Source organism: Taudactylus pleione, unplaced genomic scaffold (assembly GCF_031769625.1).
Source record: "Taudactylus pleione unplaced genomic scaffold, aTauple2 ptg000006l, whole genome shotgun sequence".
Classification (NCBI taxonomy): Eukaryota; Metazoa; Chordata; class Amphibia; order Anura; family Myobatrachidae; genus Taudactylus; species Taudactylus pleione.
Window position 1 is genome coordinate 22,284,363 of NW_028284409.1, and position 25,534 is coordinate 22,309,896.

Here is a 25,534-nt window from a genome sequence, read left to right on the forward strand (position 1 = left end):
GCGGAAGTGATTAACCTAGTGTATCATGCCAGGAGTACTTTAGAAACCGGACGACGCTATTCATGTCCCCATGGAAACGGAAGGCCCGGTTGCGGAGGTACAGTGACGCGGAGGGCGGAAGTAAGAACGTAGTCATCGTGAGTTTGAATATTTTAAATGATCAATGCACTTTGGTAAACCAGTCGCTCTACAGTCAATTTTTTTTCATATATATATATATATATATATATATATATATATATATATATATGTTAGTGTGTTGGCCTCATCAAAGTGCCGGGTGCTGTCAGATTTGGAGACAGAGTAGATCACTACCCCAGTATTAGTTTTAATTTATATAGCGCCACAAGGGTTCCACGGCGCCTTACAAAGTTCATAAACAAATGAGTAGGCAAGAGAAACTGGAGACCAAGGGACACAAATAGGTAGGCTGAGGGACACAAAGGTAGTGATCGCAAATACGTGCTGTAACGCGTATTTTATCCGGTATTGAAGACCAGGGACTCACTTTTAAATAAGCTTTGAATGATGGCAGCGGTATCTTGAAGGGGTGCGGGGCTATCCCCAGGCTTCCATGTACTGCAGCGGCAAGAGGAATTCTCCCGGCGCCCCTTACCATCAGCCAGTACCAGATTAAGAAGAGGGGGCGGCAAGTAACCCCGGGCTCCCCTATCTCATGGGACGCCCGGCCAGAGCTGTTCAGCTCCAGTCAGTAAAGTGTGGCGCTCAAAACAAGTGCAGGGGCCCACTGCATTGTCTCATCCCCGGCTCCCCTTCACCTCCGTCCTCCTCTCTTCTGTCACTTGATGTGCCCAGGAATCCACTATACTTACTCTGCGGGTGGCGCTGGAGGTGTGGGAATGAGACGTTATGATGGCTAAACAAACCACCGCTGCCCGCCCACCGCCAGCCAGGGCAGTGGCTGGCAGCCGCCCTGCATGCTCCCACACCCGCTGCCACAATCAGAGCTGAGCTCCGATCGGGCAGCTCTAGTCTACAGCTTCTGCGCAATGCGTATGCGCAGAAGCTTACCTAAAAAAAAAATGGCCGCCGGGGGAGCTGCTGCACATGCCCAGCAGCAGCTCTTCCCACAAGCGGAGCAGCCAGAGGATGGAGCAGCATGGAACAGGTAAGTGCTAGCAGCGGCGGCGACTGCAGGGAGGTGTGTTGGACTGGAGCTGACTGCACAAGGGGCTGGGGTGGGGGTAGCTGACTGCACAGGGGGCTGGGGGGGATTGGAGCTGACTGCACAGGGGGCTGGGTTGGAGCTGAATGCACAGGTGGCTAGGTGGGGAGGTAGGAGCTGGGGTGACATGGCCTGGGGAATGACGCTGACATGCACTGGGGCTGGGGAAATGGGTCTGAGAGATGCACTGGGGCCAGGGGGCATGGGGCTGAGAAACGCACACTGGGGCCGGGGGAATGAGGCTGAGAGACGCACACTGGAGTGGGGGGGAATGGGGCTGAGAGCCACAGGTGGGCCTGAGGATGTAAAGATGCAGGGGATCCTGGGGATGGAGAGGCCCAGGTGGTCCTGGGGATGGTGAGGCCCAGGAGGTCCTGGTGAGAGACAAGGGGGCCTGGAGAAGGAGAGACACAGAGAGCCTGGAGAACCACAGGGGGGCCTAGGAATGGAGACACACAGGGGAGCCTGGAGAGACACAGAAAATTTGATCAGGGAAATTCACATTTTTCCTGTACAAAAACTTTGGGTACTACAGTATATATTATCTGGTTATGATGATGACATGGGTTATATTTCTACGTAAGAGGCATCTTCTAGACCAGTGGTTCTCAAACTCAGTCCTCGGGACCCCACACAGTTAACGTTTCCCAGGTCACCCAGCAGGTGCACAGGTGTATTAATTACTCACTGACACATTTTAAAAGATCCACAGGTGGAGCTAATTATTTCACTTGTGATTCTGAGACCTGGAAAACAAACTGTTTGGGGTACTGAGGACCGAGTTTGAGAACCTGTATTCTAGCCGATGTTATCTCCTACATGAGTAGTGAATACCGGCTGAAGATACTGCCCAGTGAGGCTCAAATTCCTCAGAGGTTCCCCGTTGCAGAGAAATCACCATATAGGTAAGAAAAGACTTTCAAACTGACTGGGGTCCCAAAAACCCACTGGGGGGTGACACCAAGGTGACAGGAGCCAGGTGCTGCACTGTAGCATTAGGTGCAGCACTCTGCTCCTGACAGTGTGAGGGAGCCGGCACAGCTCAGTGCTCACCCGTACTTCTGGCACCCCCCACCACACCGGACCAATGGAGTTCGGGCGGCAAGGCCATACCCCTTCCCAAGTGACCACGCCCCCTGTCAATGAGGCCATGTCCCGTTTCCGGCGGCGCGTGGCTGCGCCACACACACAACGTCCCTCCACACACCGAGTAACACCATCGGGACAGGCGCCACTGATGTGTGTGTGATACTATTTTCTTTTCCAAGAAACAGTAACACAATATCTGACGTGCTAGAACTGGGACCACCAGATCTCTAGTTTCGCCTATGGTGATGTGTGCTACTTCTGTGTGATGTATATCTGTATGTATGTGTGTGTGATGTGTGCTACTTCCGTGTGATGTGTGTGTGTGTATGTATGTGTGTGTGATGTGTGCTACTTGTGTGTGATGTGTGTGTGTGTGTTAAACATACATTTCTGGTACATTTTGTGCTCTAATATTTAAATGCATGCAAACAAATGGGGTTACTTTCATTATTTACATTCACAAAACCACTGTGGTAACTTTATTAGAATACCAACTGATTTAGAGCAACTTTGTCGTGACTCATTTGTTTTATACTCTTAATTTATCCTGTAAATTCAACAAATTATAATGAAAATAACTGTTAAATCTGCAGCTATTTTTAAATTATTTTAATAATTCTACAATGTAAAATATATAAAGAATTTGTTTAAAACAAAAAAACAACTATGCGTTACTAAATAACTTTGTATAGTAATCACATCCTGACCAGCTACATCAGCAGCAATTGCTGACCTCCCCCATCCTGTATCTCTCTAAGGGCGGGATGTACTAAGCATCACTTTTGCGATGCGGTACAGCCCCCCTTACTTCGGGTACATACCGCGGTATGTATCAAGAATTTTGCGAAGGACAGCCAGGCAGAGGGACTTCCGGGTTTAACACCCAGAAGTCCTTCTGCGCATCATGCGAGGGATCCAATCTGATCCCTCCCAACCAGGAGCGTTCCGATAAGAAGCCCATAGGCCTCTATTGGGTAATGCCACCTGAAGGTGGCGTTACCTAGCAGGGCGAAGCACTGGAATGCAGCGCATTCCAGGTGCTTAGTACATTCGGGAAATGTGGTAAAACCCCCGAAAACTGCATTTTCGTGGGTTTTACCGCATTGACTGCATCACATAGTTAAGTGACGAGAGAGAGAGAGAGAGAGAGAGAGAGAGAGAGAGAGAGAGAGAGAGAGAAAAAATAGGGGACGCAGATTGTGTAGTATGTTAAAATCACAATGGGTTACTTAGGATAAATCACATACATCACAAAAGTTAAAAACTGGCATATCAGGGGTAAGCGAGTCTGTTTGTAGAAAATGCGTCCAGAGGATAAAAGCTGGTTCATGGTTTGAAAACTAAGTGACAGCAATTTCTACTAACAGGCTTGATTGCCCCTGATACGCCACTTCTTTAGTTTCTGATGTACGTGTGATTTATCCTAAGTTACCCATTGTGCTTTTAACATACTACATTATCTGCAGCCCCTATTTCTTATTGTCTTTGATATTATAGATGCTGCCTTTGAGGAAGGATAAAGAGTTGTGGTTGACGTTGTTATTGGACATTATACTGGACTATGATTATATCTGGTCGCTACAGACACATTTTGCGCTATGATTTCTGTTTTGTGACTTATACCTATATAAATTTATATACAGTACACTGTGTGTGTGTGTATATATATATATATATATATATACAGGTATAATTTACTTATATAGGGACCCATGCATAACCCCTTACTCTCTAAAGGGGTTATGTCATGCTTTCAATATTTAACAGCAGTAATCTAAGATAACTGGTTTGCCACTTCATTGCTCTCACCATCTTTAGATGGTCAGAGCGTTGCGGTCCCCAATGTCGGCAAAGGGGAACAGGCAGCAGCCTTTCCCGGCTGCAGCTAAGCATTCCATGCACTGCCGGGTCCCCGCTGAGTGAAAGTGACATGTGAGTGACACAGAAGCCCGTCGCTGGCAGCGATAGGCTGCCAGCAACAGAAGAGACACAGCTGAGGAGGGAAATACTTGCCGGACAAGTGATATATATATATTAGTTAGTATCACTGCAATACTGAACAAAATATGCCACTGGTTATATGTTATGATAATAAATGAAAAGAAAACTCCTTACATTTTTTTGTGTGCCTTCTTTTCCAAAGAGTATTTTTGGGGGATTTGTTTTTGTAAATACTGCGTCACTGTGGTGGTCCATGGTTGTGCACCCCAATGCAGGGATCCGGCACTCATGACTGAAAAGTATTAATAAATCATGTCGAATTACCACTGCCTTGACCGATCACTTTTGTTACCAGTTTATATAATATCCCTGGCGTCGACGTATAATTACTTAAGTTGGGAATACACTAAACGATGTGTGTACCCAGCGATGCGACATATGACCCCCTACCGATGGGCCATCATAGCGCTGCATGGGATCGTCAGCTGCATCGCCTTATTGGACTGCATGTACTTTACAAAAGATCAGGCAATGCGGCTGATGACCCCACGGGAACGTGCAATGCATGATATAGTGCATACACACTGGACGATTTTAACGATTTGTCGTTTTGATGCGTTGGAATCTGCCAAATTGTTAACAAAATTGTCTAGTGTGTAGGGGCATTAAGATTGGAGGTGAGATTGTATGCTAGGGGGCACCATTTAAAATCTTGCCTAGGGCACCAAATTACCTAGGGCCGGCTCTGAGTTGTGGGCCTGATTCATTACGGATCGCTATACGCATGCAGGTCTGTTATATGGTAATGACTGCAATCGCAACGCTATTAGAGATGCCCAAAGCCAGCATAGAGACGCCCACTACCGCTTTCACACATCCATAGTACTTTGTAATCCTGTGTATACATCGGGAACATCGAGTATCATCAGTCCCTTACGCACAACTACAACAGTTCTGACATTACTCAGAATTGTTAACCTTGTCACACGCAGTGAGTATACAAGCTGCGTATTCCGTCGCAGTGGCTAATTTATGCATGCCCCTGTAATGGCGTTCAAATGGACAGACACGCCTGCATTTAAACCCCCCCCCGTCAACACCCCCAATCACCCAATCACTCTCTTCCTGTCAATCACTCTGCGATGAGTCTGCGTGGTCTCTGTGATCGCAGTGGTGCCTTCATCCACTGCGATGCATACGCATGTGTAACAATCGGCCGTCTGCGTGTGTATTTGCAATAGCGATCCGCAATTAATCAGGTCCTGTGTACTGTGTTTTTGAGCATCTTTTGTGCTCACATTGAAGCCCCCTGTGTATTGCTGACACATTTGCTCCTGTTAATTGAATGGGAAGGAGGAACATTGCTACCTATGCAGAGTTGGTCTCATCTCGTGTTTTCAGGCAACTCTGCATATATAGTAAAATGTTTCCAACTCTGACTAAGGGCCTGATTCAGAGCCGGCCGCTATTTGCGCTCGCTCGTTCGGAAAAAGGGGCCAGCTATTTAAATTGAGCGCTCGCTCTTTGCGGTCTGTTGACACCTCTATGTCTGAGCGAGCGAACGAAACATGCGCTCGCTATTTTGTAAAGACGCCCCCTGGCCGCTCGCATCATACTTCATCTCCGCTATTTATTTGATTAATCGAGTACATTGAAAGGCGTCTGAACTGCTCGCAGTGCTTGTGGTTGGATTTTCCTACTGCAATCATGCAAACAGTTCAGGCTAAGAAACAACCAAGTGACGTGGTCGATGACGCTGCTTTGTTAATTATGCACACCCTTAAAACGCCCGTTTTGACCGTTTGGCACGCCTGCGTTCGGATCTCCACTCCCCGTTTTCAAGCACCTTCCCCTGTTACCACCCACAAATGTCACTCAAATTAGCAGGCACTCGCAATTTTGCGAACACACGTTTTCTGACCGCACTGACTGGTTGGCGCATGCGCTTTACGACCCATACGCATGCGCAGATGTGCGAACATCGCTCGGAGCGAACGAGCATCCGCTTATGAGCGGCTCTGAATCAGGCCCAAAGGCCCTACTCAATAAAATTTTTGACATACAGTATTGTTTCTACCACCAGATGTCATACAGCTGGTTTTCCCAATGATACAATATTAAACTCTGGGCCTGATTCAGACCCGGCCGCAAGCGCTGAGCGCTCACAACCAGGTCGATGGTGGCCCAGAGCGCATGCGCACGATAGAGCCGGCTCCGTCGTGCGCATACACGAGCCCCGGATAGCGACAGGCAATCCGTCGCTCCAGGTCTCGCACCAAAGGGGGCGTGCTGTCGATGTTGAGTGACAGCATGCCCCCTTTGGTGGGCGGGTCAGGGGGTGGCTGCCCAGACGGAGGCGTTCCCATGGGAATGCCTACCGTTTGGGGGCGGCCCCACTGACATCACAAGTGATGTCAGTGGGAGAGCGTTCGGCTCTGTTTGAGCCGAAAGCTCTCTGAGGCTTGCGGCCACAAGACCCTACCGCAAGGGTCTCGTCGCAAGCCCGATGGTCTTGACCATCGCGACCATCATCCTGGCTGCTCACATTAGCTGTGGGTGGCAACTCACAGCAGTGCGAGCGGCCATGAGGCCGTTCCATAAAAAAAAAAGACGCCCTGATTCAGAGCGAGCACAGTGAGCTCCTGCCCGTAAATGAATCACCAGCACCAATACAGTATTATTGCTGAATCAGGAGGCAATGTTCATGAGGACCCCCTGCAAAAGCAACAGCAAGCATGGAGTCCCCATCATAATGCGAAAGCAGCCTCAGGCAGCATGAAGTGGAATTGCATAGGATAATCTGTTCCGCAAAACCCAAGTGGGCACTCCACAGTGTGTAATAATCCCACTCCTGACATCCTGATGCCAACATACCCATAGCTGCCAGAGCATGGTGGAGCTTGTGGAACTACAAACACCAGCATGTCCAGGCTGCTAGAGGACAGTGGAACATGCAGCTTCAGAAACAAAACTTTTAGACAAGAAAACATTAATTTAATATAAAAGCTTTGCCAAGCCCTATTCTACCATTTTATTAAACACATAAATCCTAAGGGAATATTCTCCCACCACTAAATGCCATCGACCTAAATGGAGCCTCATATACCTGTTATGTTTAGGAGGCAACTCTCCTCTTTCCATCTATACATCCTTTCTCAACTAGCCTCAATATCTCACGCAGCCTGGAATGAGTGAGCTGCCAGGTCCCGTGCAACTCTGCTAGCTTCTTTTTTTGTTGAAAATGCTTCTAAGTCGCAATGCTATGCGATTAGGCCTGCTGATTAATTTGATATGTGACACTTGTACACTATATAGCCAATTAGCCAATATTGTATTAGCCAATTAGTGGCCTGGCTGTTAATTGACAGCCAGGCCACTCACAGCCAACCAGCGGCCGCTTACTATAGTAGCAGCCGCTGATTCGCTGGCAGCCTGCCATGTGCAGGAAACCTTGTGGGTCCTGTCAGTTGCTGGGGGGAAAAGCTGTCTGTGTAAACACATATAGCTTTTTACTGTCCGTGTGGCTCGGGGCAATTCGTTTTTTAATCTTTATTGGCCGGAAACTCTTCCGGAGAAGAGGACTGACCTGCGCCAAGGGGTAGGTGAGTATTGAATTATTTTTTTATCCAAACACCATTATGCTACTGGAGAAGAGGACCGGACACCGTGGACAAGGTGAATATAATGTCAGTGTATTTAATAAACTTTTACTTTCAGCTGTGTGTGTGTGTGTCCTGTCTTTATTTTAATATTTTTTTTACAGTGGGAATACACGTGCCATCCATCTGCTGGCACACTGGGACCTGTAGTCCCACTGTAAAAAAAAATATTACACTATGATTATTATAAATATTACCTCCCAGGGGTGCAGGTAAGAGCCCCAAGCTTGAGCCCAGGGCTGGGGGTCTTAGGACAGGTGTGACCCCCTTTATCCCTGGCCTGGGCTTACTAGTTGGGGTGTTAGTGCTTCGGCCAGGAGAACCGCTGAAAGGGTTTCCTGGCTGTGACATTCCACTCCGGCCAGTGGAGCCCGATGCTGGTTTTAAAAATAAGGGGGAACACCACTCCATTTTTCCCTATATTTTTTGAACAAGGACAGGTTCACAGAGCCCGGGCTGGTTATGCCTTTGAGGGGGGAACCCATGCCAATTACTTACATTTTTGTACACATTTTTTTTTTACACAATAAACACATGCAGCCTGCACTTATCTCACAGATGTGTGCAGACTGCATATCGAGAGTTTGGCTACGATCAGACACAGGGAACATGGGGATAAAAAATGAACACATACTGTACACCATTGAAAAACAAGATTCAGCAAAACACGATTCTTGGTAAATATGAGTGTTTCAGCTGTCAAAAGTCTCTCGTGTGTCAGCGATGCTGTGCGTGTTCAAACTCAGGCAATCTCTGACTAGAAACTATTCTTAGTAAATTTACCACAAAGTCTCTAGTGCTTTATTTAAATTATTGTTTTAAAGTCTTAAGAATTATTTTTGGCAACCCATTTATTGCACTGGTCAAAAAAACAGTTTAGCTTTAGAAAAATGTATTAAGATGGAAGTCCCAAATTATTTTTCTTTTTCCAATTCATTTGTAAAGGAACGAAAAAGACTGGATCTAATGACATATTTAATAGTGCTGTAAATTTCATAGCTTCTCTATGTCTCTAAGCTTCACATTTTATATTCCCCTAGAAGTTAGATTAAAAAGAGAAGATGAAAGAGAATTAAATATCAGAAAGAGTAAAAAAAAATCCCAACTCTCTTTCTCTCCCTCTCTCTTAACACAACATTACATTTAGTTGTTTATGTTTTTAGAGAAGATCACAATGATTAAAAATATAAATGATTTTCCAGCCTACAGTTTGTAAGTTTCCAACAGGTTTAATTTTTTGAATACATGTTATTCCAAATACCATATTTTGGAATACACACAGTGTTCCTAATGGTCAAAATGGATCCAGACTAGTAAAAAAAACAGGGTTAGAGTCACTATAAATAGGAGTGAAATGTACCACCTACAGTGATTTAACAAGGAGGAGACTGAGGAAGATGGTGGAGAAAGGAAGAGGAGGAGGAAGTAGAAAGGAGGAGGGAGAACAGAGCAAAGAGGAGGACCTGGGTCTTGGCTCCAAGCAAACAGAAGTGCTGGGCCTCAGTTAGCCCCATCCATTCTGCCACTGTGTGTGTGTGTGTCTGTGTGATCTGTGTGGTCCACTGTAGTAGAATGAATGATGACATGCTTGAAACAGATAGAAAATGCAGCTGGATTCATGTGCCTAAGGCAATGAAATAGCTGGGTGAATATGTAAACCATTCTCAGTTGTGCCATGTGTGTGTGTGTGTGTGCATGTCCAGTAGTGGAGGGGGTAAAGGAAACCTGTGTATAGTGCAGCCTGACCTTAAGATGGATATTTGACTGGGCACTATCTGAATTATATGGCTGTTACATGGATGCTCTCTATTTTGCATAGCAGTCATTAGGATGCTCCCTGTATTGTATGTTTGTTAACTACTGAAGGATGTGTTGTGTATTGTAAGGTGGTCACTAGAATGCTCTCTGTATTGTATGGTGGTTACTAGAATGCTCTCTGCATTTTATGGTGGTCATTAGAATTTTTTATGTTTTGTATGGCAGTCACAAGAATGTTATTTGTATATATTGTATGTAATGCTTCTTGTTTTGTACCTGTGTAAAGAGCAGTCTGGACATAGGGATCCCGACACCAGCGAAGAGGGGAAACACTATACTGACAGACACTACTAGCTGTGGGGGCTTCTTTAAGAACGCCTAACAGCTGACTATACAAACAGGTTATAAACCTGTGCTAAGGATCTTCTCCAATTTAGCATCTTTTAAAGAGGTGCATGCACCGGGTATTTTAATTTGCCCTTTTTATCTTTTGTAATTTTATTCAATATATTTTTTTCTGGATATCCTTCTAAATCATCTTGGTTTCTTTATCGGTCTCTGCTATTTCTTGTAATTGGTATTATAACACAGCTGAGCTCCAAAAATATAATGCAAGAACAATACTGACTTTCAATAATTTGTTTTACTAGTTTTTTTCTCTACTATATATATGCCATTAATTTTACATAAACTAATTCATTTTATTTTAATATAACTTATTTTAATTATTTTTTCATACCATTCCTAATTATTTTTTTTCCACATAGTGCATATCTTTATCATACTTTTCTGTGCACCATTTAAATCATATATTTTAGACATTATTATTTGGGTGGCACAGGAGAGACCATCAGCGTTTAAGGCAGCATGTAAGTATCTAAAAAATAGTAAATAAAATTATACTATATGCATAAGGGGCGTAAGATAAGGAGCGCAGTAGACCATACAAGACCCTATACTCTTATGGTCTTCTTATTGTATAGTGTTCACTAAGATACTCCCTGTATTATGTGGTGGTCACTGGGATGCTATATTCATTGTATATCTATCATTAGTATAGAGCCCATCTCTCTCTCTCTCTCTCTCTCTCTCTATATATATATATATATACATATATATATATATATTAAATAAAGTCCCAGGTCTAGGGGTCAGCCTGTTCATTCAGCCTAATCTCTTGAACCATTGGACAGATTTCCCTATATTAATCCTTCCCTTTTCCCTCATAATCCAAAAGAATTTGAAGAAAAAAACAAACCCTATATTGGCTAAACACAACTTGCTCTGAGGGGTCCCAAATGTGTATTAATTAACAATTAGGCAGTTCAGCTAGATAGTAGCCAGACAGCCAATCAGGGGTTTTGTCTCATCTCCAAGATCCAATACAGTCATTCAGGAGCTCTTGGAGATAACTATTTTTAGATATTCTAGATATTATTATTTGTCTAGGTGGGGCACAGCCCAGAGGCATACAGACAGGCCCAATGTTATCCAGCATAGGGCCGTTAGCTCTATATAGGGAGAGGGTGAACATTCGTTCAGGCCGGACCCAATGCTGAATAATTCAAGCCTATTGCAAATCTTCCAACCACCCCGATTTTGGCAGGGTAGATCTGTTTTTCACCACTATCCCGCCATTCTGACTGCAGGCAGCAGTGTCCCACAGGGGAGAGAGAGGTTAAGAAAGCTTTCTTTAACCTGTTGTTCTGCGCATCTAAACATTAGGGGGAGGGTGTGGGGGCAGCTCTGGACATATCCCCATTGTGACAAACATGTGGTCGTGTAGTGCAGCTACGCCCATGCTATGCCTCCACACTATGAGGCCATGGCCCGTATTTGTTGCATGCGCGCAAAATCCCACTTCCTACTGTATCTACCAATGGTTGGGGAGCATGGAATTGTAGAAAAGAGAAGGGGGGCTTATGCTAAATTTTTTGTTACTTTTTTTGCCTTGCTAGCACAGGCCAAATAGCAGCTATCTCACCGGCCAGAGGCACCTCTATTGTTCAGCGATTCTTTTTGAAGCGTATCTGGCAGTGACCTTGGCACCAGGGCCTTCATCAGGGGGACACAGCCTGGAATGGAGTCCAGGGCCCGGACACAGAGGGGGGCCCATCCACAATCTCGACCAGCGACTCACCCGCTGCCTGATCAGGCCCATCCACTGGCCGATCTGGCCCACCCACTGCCCAATCCAGCTCACCACTCCGCCTACCGCTGACCTTCTTGTAATACAGATTTGGTTTTTTGAGATGGTATGTGGCGTCGTGACATCACACCACACCACTGAGGAGCTACATTGTGTGAGGAGTAGGACTTGGACGGAGCAACAAGAAGGTAAGTATGGCGGCTGGGAACACAGAAGGGTGCTGGGCTATAGGTACAGAAGTGTGCTGACTGGGCATACAGAAGGGAGTTGGCTGGGGACACAGAAGGGTGTCTGGCTGAGGACACAGAAGGGGTCTGGGCTGGAGACGCAGAAGGGGTCTGGGCTGGAGACACAGAAGGGGTCTGGGCTGCAGACATAGAAGGGGTCTGGGCTGCAGACATATAAGGGGGGCTTGTAGGAGACTCAATATGGGTCTGGCAGGAGACTTAATAGGGGTCTGGCTGGAAACACAGAAGAGGGATAACTGGAGATACAGAAGGGGGGCTGGCTGGGTACACAGAAGGGGGGCTGTTTGGGGACACAGAAGGGGGGCTGGCTGGAACTGTTGAGACACTGAAGGACTGGAGTTGCAGAAACTACGGGTGGGGGCCCTCCCTATTTTGTCAGTCCCGGGCCAACAATTTCTGATGGCAGCCCTGCTTGGCACTTATGACATCCAGCAATCTGTACAGAGACTTGCAACAACACTTGTGTAAGAAAACTACAGTTTCTCTGTGATTTTGCCTCTATTACTTACGGTGACTTGCAACTCGATTACATTTTTTTTTTTTTTTTTTAACAAAATTGGAGGCTATTACATTCTATCCTCTACACCCATGTATCCTAGTGAACAGTTTGGATTTATTTAATCACAGGGCCTGATTCAAAGATGGATGCAGTTAGCACACCGGCTGCATCTTTATACACAACGACTGTGCTAAAATTTGCACAGCGACAGGAGGCATCTTGAGTTAAAAGATGGCCACTGCCGGCTTCTGGGATCCACTGTTGCGTTCCTTGGACATCTGAGTAACACTCAGGTTACTCAGGATGTCTGGTTAAATCACACAGCCAGAGGTTAGTGAAGCTGCGTCCAAGGATGCAGCCGCTGGCTTCAGTAGACTAAAAAACTGGATTACTACAAGCACATAAGTTAAAGGCAGAACTACAGTAGTCATCACCACTACATGTAACGAATATGAGGGGGACAATGGATCTTGTAACTAAGCTCACCAAGAGGTCTATGGAAACTATGATAGTGCTACAGGGCCAAATGTAATAAATAGTTTGAAAAAGTCTAGCGATTCTGGTGTATTTCTGTCGACTTTCAAGAAAGAAAAGAATCACAACGTGACAATCTCGCTGGGGCCAAACTCAACTTTCTGATTTCTTCAATGTTAAACATACAACTTCCTAGATGTAGTAGGTTGTGAGCAGCACCGTAACAGGGCTTTATAGCGCCCTGTGCCGGCCACATACCCTGAACACATGATGTCATGATATTATGCCAAGGGGCCAGGTCCACTAGCACTGAGAATTAAAGCACTGACTGCAGCATCCTCAGGATGTTTCTGGGATTTGTATACGCTGCAGCATGCATGTCTAAATTGTCCAAAGGACACTCCGGATGGCACTGCAGCAGCAATTATGGCTGTATGGTGCTGTTCCAGGCACCTGGCTAGGTAGATGCGGATGCCATGGGGCAGCGACGGTGCTACCCGCAATGCTCTGCTTTCTGTGTGGCTCCACCATTCGCACACCCCTAGTTCCGGCCCTAATTGTGAGTTGTAAACTCTGTGGAAATGCGCCACAATATATCGCTAAACCATAAAGGGACCAGCAAGACTGATGACATTACACATCTGTAATGGCCTATAAGTACACATATGTGGCTATCACAGCACATTCTAAACCTATAAAAACCTAACACATCAACGTTTCAAATGCATTCCAGTCCATTTTGTCATAGAAAGGCAGTCAACATCTTCCTTCACTTACCCCCTCCTCCCCTCCCATCTTACCTTACTGCCACTAACTTTGCCTCGTGTTTCACCTCCAAAATTGAGGTCATCCATCATGAAATCTCCTCCCATCACTCTGCCACCCCCACCACTCCATCTTCCTCTCCCCCTCAGCCACCTCATTTTGCTTCTTTACCCCACCATGGACAATGAATTCCATTCCCTTATATAATCTTCTCCACCTCTACCTGGATTCTCATCCCCTCTTTTCTCTTTTGCTCCCTCTCTGCCTGCTACCACCTTGCTCACCTCTTCAAACTATTTCCCTCCTCTGATAGCTTTCCCTCGTCCTTCAAAAATGGTCTTGTCTCACCCATTATAAAAAAAAACAACCATTACCCTTCCTCATTCTCTAACTACCGCCCCATCTCTTTTTCTTTTGCCTCCAAAATACTTGAGCAGCTTGTCTACGACCTTATCTCCTGCTACCTCTCTGACAACTCCATCCTTGATCCTCTCCAATCTGGCTTTTGCTTTCTCCTTCACTACACTACCTCCTGGACCTCTCTGCGGCTTTGACACAGTGGATTACCATCTCCTGCTGTGCACACTCCAGACCACTGGCCTATTTGACATCGGTCTCTCCTGTTTCACCTCCTACCTTGCCAACCTCTCCTCCTCTGGCTCTGATTCCATCTCCCCACAATCCATCCTTTCCATGGGCGATCCTGCAGGGTTCTGTCCTCGGCCCTATGCTCTTTTCCTCGTATACCTCCTCCCTGGGTGAATTCATCAGTTCCTCCGGCCTCCGGTATCACATCTATTCTGATGGCAGTCAATTCTACCTCCTATCTCAGGTGTCCAGCTGCCTCTCTGCCATCTCCTCCTGGATGTTTCAAACTCAACATGGCCAAAACTGAACTCATTGTCATCCCTCTGTTAAGAGTCCCCCCCCCCAACATCTCTATCACTGTTGACAACACTACTATCTCCTCTATTCCCCAAGTCTGCTGCCTGCGGGCCATTTGACTCATTCTCTATCACTTCCCACTTTCAATCTCTTGCCCAATCCTATAGTTTCTAGCTCCACAACATCACTTGCAACAGACCCTACCTCTCCCAGGATGTCTACTCACTGATAATTTCTCATCTCGACTACTGCAACCTTCTCCTTACTGGTCTCCCCCAAACCAATCACTCCTCTCCTATCTGTACTTAACACTGCAGCTAGACTTATCTTCCTCTCCTGCCACTCCACATTTGTCTTCCCTCTCTGCTAAGCCCTACACTGGCTCACCCTAACTTGCAAAACCCTCTTCAAAATGCTTACTCTCATGTATAAGGCCCTCATCAACTCCACTGCTCCCTACATCTATAACCTCATCTCCCTACATATTCCCTCCTGTCCACTCTGGTCGGCTAATGACCATCGTCTTTTAACCCCTCTGGTTACTACCTCTCAATACCAAATCCAAGACTTCCATTACTGGAAAGATCTCATTCTATCAGACTATACCCTAGCCTGCATACTGTAGCTTGAAAGGGGCGCTGAAAACAGGGAAAGCAAGGGTAATACTAGCGATCTCTTCTCAATGCACCTCTCTGAATTGGGACAGTGACATTACCGTTCAATTTTAATTACATCTACAAAAGAGCTTATAAACATTATTTGTTCTGGATGTTTTATAGTATAAGTCTTTTCTTATATGCTTTTCTTTAGTAGTGCTTGGTTTGAAGTTTTAACCCTTTTTACACTCTACACCTCCTCCTTCGGCTCTCTGCCCCGCATCAGCGGCTGCCCTGCATCAGCGGCTGTAGCTTGAAAGGGGTGCTGAAAACCCCATGTTCACAAACGCATGTCCGTCCTCCACATAACGATGCCACATAATCTACCTCACTCTCTTGCACTCTCCAATTCTCTCCTGCTACATGCCCTTAGTGCCCTTTACACTGGCTCATTCTTTATGTCTCGATACCTACTTCTCTTGCACACCAGCTACACTCTACACCTAGATAATATGTGTACGTGCTCTGCACTCTGACTAATGTACAGCTTCTCAGTATAATAAATATAATGGGTTAAAATTTCAAACCAAGCACTACTACAGAAAAAACATATAAGAAAATACTTATACTATAAAACATCCAGAACAAATAATGTTTATAAGCTCTTTTCTAGTTTTTTTTCTAGTTACAAGCGCCCAGCACTTGTAACTAAAGACACTCCTTACCAAGTAAAGGTACTGCAGGGAAAGCAAGGGCAATACTAGCGATCTCTTCTCAATGCACCTCTCTGAATTGGGACGGTGACATTACCGTTCAATTTTAATTACATCTACAAAAGAGCCTATAAACATTATTTGTTCTGGATGTTTTATAGTATAAGTCTTTTCTTATATGCTTTTCTTTAGTAGTGCTTGGTTTGAAATTTTAACCCTTGTTACACTCTACACCTCTTCCTTAGGCTCTCTGCCCCGCATCAGCGGCTGTGTTGAGATTTGTAGTGCTATTTGTTACAAGTCTACTGTATTGTACTGTACTGCTTTACCCTGACCTGTCTTATTGTTTTGACACAGCGCTGCGGACCACTTGTGGACCCCTATAAATAAAGATTATTAATAATAATAATAATAATAATAATAATAATAATGATGACACGACTTCAGACCTTCGGCTAACATATCAGCCATGTTCTCCTCACTAACTACATATTTCATACTGACAAAAGTGCTATCAGAAACAGCATATTATAGCAAGGTGCTTAGAGCGACCATGATGTTTGGTGCTGGGAGACAAATCATTTGCACCTTTATTGTCACATACAACATTGATGGCATCATCTGGCCTAAGAAGACCTAACTCACACAAAGTCTCCTACAGCCACAATGCTTCTTTGGCTGTTTCTGATATATAGTGCAATAGTAGGCTGTTTCCAACTAGCCCAGTTGATGGCTGCACCTGCCAATACAAACAGGTATCCAATGTAAGAACGCCTATAGTCCTCATCTGATCCCCAAATAAAATCACGGAAAACTTGTAGATCTAAACGGTCAGTTTTTTGAAACTTTAGTTACAAGGAACTCAGAATAACAACAATCCAATGCTCCCATCAAAGATTGATACCAAATTGACTAACATGACTGACTGCACCTGCAACATCTAGTTGCACTTTGATAAGGAGCTCCTCTCATTTTCTCTATCTCTGCCCCTGAATGGGCCACATTGCTTTTGTTACTTTTGTCAATTGGTGTGCTGACAGGCTTAGGGTCCGCCATACCAAATTTGGCCTCTTGGGGTATGCCTAAATATAGGTTGTAGGTGGGTTAGGGGCGCTTAAAATTCCAAAGAATGTGATCAACTGAAATGTATAGATATAACGGTGTACTTTCCTTAGAATTACAGATGCACAATACATGAAGCATAAATAGACGATATGTCCCGTTTTCCCGTAGTCTCTCTCCCTTTGGTGTAGCTGCAGTGGGTTTTAGCAAAAGCAACATAAAAGGTCCCGGTACAATACCTCAGCACCACCGCAGTGGATTTGAGTTGAGTGATGAACTCGGGTGTCCAAAGTTGTATTCTCAAATCAAAGTCATTCCGTTTCGGAGCTGGTACTCCTTCCACAGGCTTGGATGGTATGAATGCATAAGTCCAAGATATTTATATCCCTTCTAATTGGTTAATTAGTGAGTCTTTTTCACTTTCTGAATCACGCATCGGAACTAATGTGTGCGTTCCATCACCAACTTCCGGATGTGTTTCCAATCATGTGTTTCCTGTTGGTCGCACACCGGAAGTGACGTGTGCGTTTCACCTTTCAACTTCCGGTCCTGCGCTTTTATATTGCTCGCCTTTCTCCCCCGGAAAAGATGCCTATACTCCATCTATTGTTTTATATTTTTCTTCTTTTTTTTATGTACCCAATGTGAGATCCAGTTGGTGTCCCAGTTTGGATTTCCCCACTTCCGATATAGGGATGGACCTTGCTGGAATCCAAAGTACAGCATAGAAAAAAGGCTATGGAAGACAGGGGAAAACCCAAATCACAGTTCATATAAAAGGACACCTCCTGATTGTCAGGACTGCGACTATTTCAGTACATAAAGATAGATTACTTTTTCCAAAGTTCCTTTGTGGTCGCTGGAGGAGCTATCCTGCTTGGTGGCATTCTTCACATACAGGGAATAGAGAGTTAAAGTGATCATCTGTTTCCAAAGTGTTGTCAGGTTGTGGGATTCCTAGATTGTTCATTATTTCAAACCTGATTCCATTTGGGTCACATGTTCTGAACTTCCTATGGATCACAGACCTCTAGTATAAAGCCTGTTACTAACTGTATCTCAGTGTCTGTGCAACGTTACTTTCAGGTCTTTCTTGGACTCCTGCCAGATCCCTGCTGTGCCTGTGGGTTGCTGTGGATTTTGCTATATCTCCGCTCATGTTCCAGCTAAACTTCTGATGCCGGTTACCAGCCGCACTAAAGAGCTCAGCATGGCATTGCCTAAGTATTGCTTTTTGCTCCACTGCTGTGGTTTCACCTTTTGCTGCACTATTTACTTTGCCTGTTGCCTCTCACTCCTGTGGACATCGAACCCATCTTCGTTACAGTTGTCAACTGCACCGTTACAGTTATCATCACCGCATCGCGGGGCTCTAGTCACACCCTCAACCCTTTTCCGGAACTAAACTGCTTCACAGGGCTCAGCCCTGCTTCAACCTTCATTGCATCACGGGGCTCAACCCCGCTCCGGATTCTAGTTACACCGCAGGGCTCAACCCTGTTCCGGAACCACACCACTTCACAGGGCTCAACCCTGCTTCAACCTCATCGCATCACAGGGCTCATTTTATTGAATAGCTAATCCCCGCGGGACTTTAGCTCGAAAATTAGCCGCGGGTGAAACCCCATAGTGTGACTAATAAATTGCCATATTTTCACCGGTATATCTATACATATGGTTGATCACATTTGATCACATTCTTTTGGAATTTTAAGCACCCCTAACCCACCTACAATTTATTTTAAGATATTCTTTTAAGGGATGTGGTGTCCCTTAGCATGTATGTGGGAGGCAGCTTGAGTCCTAATTCATTGTGTACCAAAAATGACACTTTTAATTTGATTTGAACCTCATGGAGTGTGCACCACACCCTAACCCTACAATCAGCCCGAAACAATTGAAACTGTGACTTATCGAACCACACCGCATGTTGCTAGTCCTCCAAGGTTTAATTAGAGACATCACAATCCCATGTGTAGTGCTCACTCTAGCTCCGGCGTGAGGCAGGGTGCCGGAGCCAGAGAGGGCACATTCGTGCACGTGCCGAAGGCACGCGCGCGACCGAGAAAGGGGCGTGGTCATCGAAAAGGGGGCGTGTCTATAAGACGCGTCCCCTTTTCGTCACTCTTGGGGGCGTGCCCGGCACTTACAGACACGCCGGGCAGCCCCCAAGCCCTGCAGACAGGGAGAATAGATGCCGGGCGCATGCGCCCGGCATCTATTCTCCGGCGGTGACCAGGTGACCGCACATTTCTTCACCCACGGGACACTGCGACCCGCGGGTGAAGACGGCTCCCGCAGGCTGTTAGGGCAGGGTGCTTTTTGCCTTCCTTCTGGAGGGCAGGTCGCTTTTTGCCTTCCAGAAGGAGGGCAGGGCGCCGCGCCCCGCTAGAACAGCCTAGCGGGAACGCTACACGTGTGAATACGGGCGCGCTCTGATGATTCTTCTGCTCCCATAAGCCATGAAAGCTAAAGAAAATTGCACTGACCTGCTGTATATGCATCTGGTACCTCCAGCATTAGTTGTGGATGCGATTGAGCCAATGTCGCTTGTCTGCTACCATGGACAATTCTGTCCAGGCGCCACTGGTCATGATCATTAACCACCCATGATTGGCCATTGCTGTCCACGGTGGGTGGTAATGCCTTCCAATAGGTATTCTTGGTACACATGTGACACCGTAGATCGAAGGAATGTTGAATGTCTGCACAACTTTGGAAATGGAATGTCCCATCCGTCGGGCATCCACTATCATGCTCTGTTCGAAATCTGATGATTCACATCGCCTTGAGCAACCTAGCTGGTGTTCAAACTGATTCATGAGATGTCAGATTACAACTGATGCAGGTCTGGGCATTTCCGAGACGTCACAGTATGGTGACACCACCTATCATTACCTTTACATATTGCTATCCCATGACTTTTGGCACTTCAGTGTAATACTGTAGTTTAGAATAGTCATTCAAGAAGTGTAAAACAAGGACACAAGGGAAATAGTCATTACTCCATACACATCAAAGGTTGGATTTTGTATTACAGATGATATGTAAACTAGGACAGCAAACACTACCAGTAGAACGCAACTAAGGGGACAGGATAGAGAAGCCAAAGGAAATTGGGACGGGTAAAAGACTAAAGGAAAATAGGGCAATAGGATTAGAAATTACCCACATTGCCACATTCAGTTGTATGATAAGTGAGCGTCCAGAAGAAGAGTAAATGAAGAACTATTTCTTATAGCTGTAAAAGAATGCTCAGAGTAATACTTCATACTGCTAATCTTTCCAGGGATGTGAGTACTCACCCCCAATACATTTTAACATACACTGTTTGTGAAGAGAAATCTCTCCTATGTAGAAATGCTACAGTGACTTTTAATATCTTGTTACAATTGTCAAATGAGGAGTCTGGTTAGCAACTTTTAATATACTTGGCACATATTGTTGAAATATTTAGACTCTTCTTCATATATGTGAAGTTTCAATCTTGTGGATACAGGATTTCTATTAGCACTTGACAGTTCATTAATTCTTTGGTATATTTATGATACATATATTTTAAGTGTAAAAATTTACACTTTTCTGAACTATAAATAGTGATTATTATTTTTACAACTGATAAGTATATGTTTGTTAAACCCATACATATAATCAATTTAATGTGACTTCTACTCCTTCCTTCCTCATGGTCATATGAGTTGCTGGGGGAAGGGGATTGGGAGGAGTATCTAATATACAGGTATGTGCTTTAAATGTCTTTTATCTTGGGATATGTGCAAGTCAAAATACACTGAGGATGGATGCCTTTATCCAAATTTCTTCTAGAAGACTCTAAACCTACAGTATCTTAAAATCAGTGTAAAAATGTTGTAGTCACCATCAAAAATCTTATGATGACTGTTAATTTATTAATAGAACAAATAAATATTTTTGTAAATAAACCAAATAAATACAATAAATCAGATATTATCTGAAAGAAGGTGCTAAATAAATGTGAAGTAGAACCTGACTGGTTGCTATGGGCAACATCTCCACTTCTAAAAATCCACATTTTAGTAAAAATACCCCTAACTCTTAAAAAAAAAAAAAAATCGACACAGGTCTTTGCTAAACAATTGATCCCTCTGTTTAAAGGCATTAAAATATACCTGCATAAGAATGGAAATTATCTTCTGTAGGAGTCACCGGGATGCAGTCAGGATACCGATATCCCGACACGTACATCCCGACATGGGACTAAAGATAGGCGTCGATATCCCGACACCTATCATTAGCCCCACTACGGAATCCCGACATCCGGCATAACGAACGAAGGCAAGCTGGGTGTCTTAGTGTCTAGCTGTGTGGGGGGGGGGTTAGGTTTAGAGACCTCCGGGGGGACTTAGGGCCAGGCACCCCCCAGGAGGGTTAGGGTAGGGGGGGGGTTAGGCTTAGGCACCACTAGAGAGGTTAGGGTTAGGCATCCCCTGGGAGGGTTAGGTTGCGGGGACTGGGGAGGTTAGGATTAGATACTAACGGGGGGAGGTTAGGTTAGGCACTAGGGGTGGAGGTTAAGGTTAGGCACCCCGAAGGGAGTGTTAGGGTTAGGGGGGGAGATGGGAGGGTTAGGGTACTTACCTTCAGCTGTCAGGATTTCGACCCACCGGGCTGCCGCTGTCGGTATTTGATCTGGCGGCTTAACAGCTGGCGGCATTACATACTGATTCCAGAGTCACCAGCTCTCTAAGAGATTTTTTTGCATGCCTCAATTCCCTTTTAAAGAAAAGAAGCAATTTGCTGATTTAAGCCACTTGTAAAAAGTGTTTTCTGATAGTCTGTAGTAAATTCTGTGTACTCTGTATTACGATTCATAAACTTTCCAGATTGATATAATCCGTGGTCATCTAAATTAATTATTTGCCACAGTGTTGCCACATGCTTCCCCATTCTAGTTGAGTTTATCTAACCAGTCTGGTTAGCTCCATTTGCAACTGGCAACTTTCTTAGAACCACTGATAGACATTAAGGGCTTGATGCAGAGGTACACGCAGAGCTGGATTACCCATAAGGCAGTGCAGGCAGTGATCCCTAACCCAGTCTCAGGGGGCATGCGGTTCTCCTGATTTTGAGAGAACCGCTTTAGGGTAGAGATAATGGTGTAGAATTCAATTTACCTCAGCTCCTTCTTGCTGCAGTGCACTATGGGTTGTTGAAACACCTGGGGTCAGAGGAGCATGTGCTGAACCCGGATTAGTACAGCGCAGCGCATACTCCTCTGACCCACTTAGGTGGTGGGGTTACACTAGATTGTGCTGTGTGTGTAGCAGTCAGGGGAAATCTGGCATCCACAGAGCAAGGTAGGAGGGATTGAGAAACAATCTATGTCCCAGTCTATTTGACTGTGTGAGCCTGTCCCCCACTTCCCGCTATGCATCTGTGACCCTGGTATATGTATTCCCTCCAGTGTGTCTCAATAAGTGAACCTTCATATATACTGTATGTGTATGTCTATATTAGGGGTGAGCGGGTTCGGATTTCTGAAATTCGAACCCCCCCGAGCCCCCCCGATCCTAGGCCAATCCGAGTCAGGCTCGACTTTTCCCGCCTGACTCGGATCTGAAATCGAGGCAAAACGTCATCATCCCGCCTTCCGGGTCTCGCGGGTTTTGCATCCTATATAAGGTACCCGCGTCGGCGCCATTTTCTCACTCGGCTGTGGACAGTGAAGAGGGAGGGTGGGAGTTAGGGCTGGCTGGGCTGTGTAGTGCAGTGTAGTGTTGTGCTGTGCTGCTGTTGTCCATAGGGGCTGTGTCCAATCCTTCAAGGTCCATAGGGGCTGGCTTGACTGTGTTGTGCAGTCAGTTGTCCATAGGGGCTGTGCCCACTCCAAAGTCCTGTGCAGTGTCCCAATCCTAAAAGGGTGCTGTAGTGTTGTCCAGGGGGTGCTCTGTCCATCAGGGCTGCTCCCCCCAAGTGCAAAAAATATATTTTTTTTCTGTGTTTGTGAATTGTGTGCGCAGTAGCCGCACGTGCATCAACAAAGTAGTGCCAAGCGTGCGCCTGTGTCCCATAAATACAGGGCCGGCTGGATTGACCGCTAAAGGATGCTGTAACCCCCAAAGGGCACTCCAAACAAAATAAAACATTTTTTTCTGTGTTTGTGAATTGTGTGCACTGTGGCTGCACGTGCATCAACAAAGGAGCAGCGCCAAGCGTGCGCCTGTGTCCCATAAGTAAAAGGCCGGCTGGCTTGTCCGTTAAAGGGTGCTGTAACCCCCAAAGGGCACTCCAAACAAAATAAAAAAATATATTTTTTTGTGTTTGTGAATTGTGTGCGCAGCAGCTGCACGTGCATCAACAAAGTAGTTCCAAGCGTGCGCCTGTGTCCCATAAGTAAAGGGCCGGCTGGCTTGTCCGTTAAAGGGTGCTGTAACCCCCAAAGTACACTCCAAACAAAATAAAAAAATATTTTCTGTGTTTGTGAATTGTGTGCACTGTGGCTGCACGTGCATCAACAAAGGAGCAGCGCCAAGCGTGCGCCTGTGTCCCATAAGTAAAGGGCCGGCTGGCTTGTCCGTTAAAGGGTGCTGTAACCCCCAAATTACACTCCAAACAAAATAAAAAAATATTTTCTGTGTTTGTGAATTGTGTGCGCAGTAGCCGCACGTGCATCAACAAAGTAGTGCCAAGCGTGCGCCTGTGTCATAAGTAAAGGGCCGGCTGGCTTGACCGTTAAAGGGTGCTGTAACCCCAAAGTACACTCCAAACCAAATAAAAAAATATTTTCTGTTTGTGAATTGTGTGCACTGTGGCTGCACGTGCATCAACAAAGGAGCAGCGCCAAGCGTGCGCCTGTGTCCCATAAGTAAAGGGCCGGCTGGCTTGTCCGTTAAAGGGTGCTGTAACCCCCAAAGTACACTCCAAACAAAATAAAAAAATATTTTCTGTGTTTGTGAATTGTGTGCGCAGTAGCCGCACGTGCATCAACAAAGTAGTGCCAAGCGTGCGCCAGTGTCATAAGTAAAGGGCTGGCTGGCTTGACTGTTAAAGGGTGCTGTAACCCCCAAAGTACACTCCAAAAAAAATAAAAAAATATTTTCTGTGTTTGTGAATTGTGTGCACTGTGGCTGCACGTGCATCAACAAAGGAGCAGCGCCAAGCGTGCGCCTGTGTCCCATAAGTAAAGGGCTGGCTGGCTTGTCCATTAAAGGGTGCTGTAACCCCCAAATTACACTCCAAACAAAATAAAAAAATATTTTCTGTGTTTGTGAATTGTGTGCGCAGTAGCCGCACGTGCATCAACAAAGTAGTGCCAAGCGTGCGCCTGTGTCATAAGTAAAGGGCCGGCTGGCTTGACCGTTAAAGGGTGCTGTAACCCCCAAAGTACACTCCAAACAAAATAAAAAAATATTTTCTGTGTTTGTGAATTGTGTGCACTGTGGCTGCACGTGCATCAACAAAGGAGCAGCGCCAAGCGTGCGCCTGTGTCCCATTAGTAAAGGGATGGCTGGCTTGTCCGTTAAAGGGTGCTGTAACCCCCAAAGTACACTCCAAACAAAATAAAAAAATATTTTCTGTGTTTGTGAATTGTGTGCACTGTGGCTGCACGTGCATCAAGAAAGGTGCAGCGCCAAGCGTGCGCCTGTGTCCCATAAGTAAAGAGCCGGCTGGCTCATTTCTTAAAGGGTGGTGTAATCCACAAAGTGCACTACTCTCCAGCAAAAATAAAAAAATATTTTCTGTGTTTGTGTGCGCCTTAGCCGCACGTATATATCAATATAACATAAATGGAGGACCAAACTTTCTCCGATAAAAATAAAATAGGGAAAGATCAAGAACCACTTCCTCCTAGTGCTGTTGCTGCTTCTGGGAGTTGTTCATCATCCCAGAGATTAAGTAGGAACACCACTACTTTTACTAAACAATTGACCCTCCAACAGTCCCTAGCGAGGAGGATGAAGTACGACAGCAGTCATCCTGAAGCAAAACGTATAACTGAGGCCTTGACTGCTATATTGGTGTTAGACATGCATCCGGTATCCGCCATTAGTGCAGTGGGATTTAGACAATTGATGGAGGTAGTGTGTCCCCGGTTCCAAATCCCGTCTAGATTCCACCTGCATCCTCAAAGCAGCAGCGACAAGCATGCGTCTGTCTGTTAAAGGGTGCTGTAACCCTCAAAGTGCGCTCCACAAACAATAAAAAAATTCTTCTTTTTTTTTCTGTCTTTGTGAATTGTGTGGGCTGTAGCCGCACCTGCATCCTCAAAGCAGCAACGACAAGCATGCGTCTGTCTGTTAAAGGGTGGTGTAACCCTCAAAGTGCTCCAAAAAATAAAAAACAATTTTTTTAATGTGTTTGTGACTTGTGTGCGATATAGCCGCACGTGCATCAACACAGTAGCAGCGCCAAGCGTGCGCCTGTGTCATAAGTCAAGGGCCGGTTTGGACATCTGGTCCGGACTGATGGACGTGCCAACAATTTCTGACAAGTCTACTGTCACTGCATATGATACTGTCCTCAAAGCAGCA

At 45.5% G+C, this 25,534-nt stretch overlaps 1 protein-coding gene across 1 annotated transcript in view; it reads right to left on the reverse strand.

The window, feature by feature from the left end:
* Window positions 1-25,534, reverse strand: part of AIG1 (androgen induced 1) — a 421,887-nt gene that overhangs the window by 32,585 nt on the left and 363,768 nt on the right. The window lies entirely within an intron of this gene.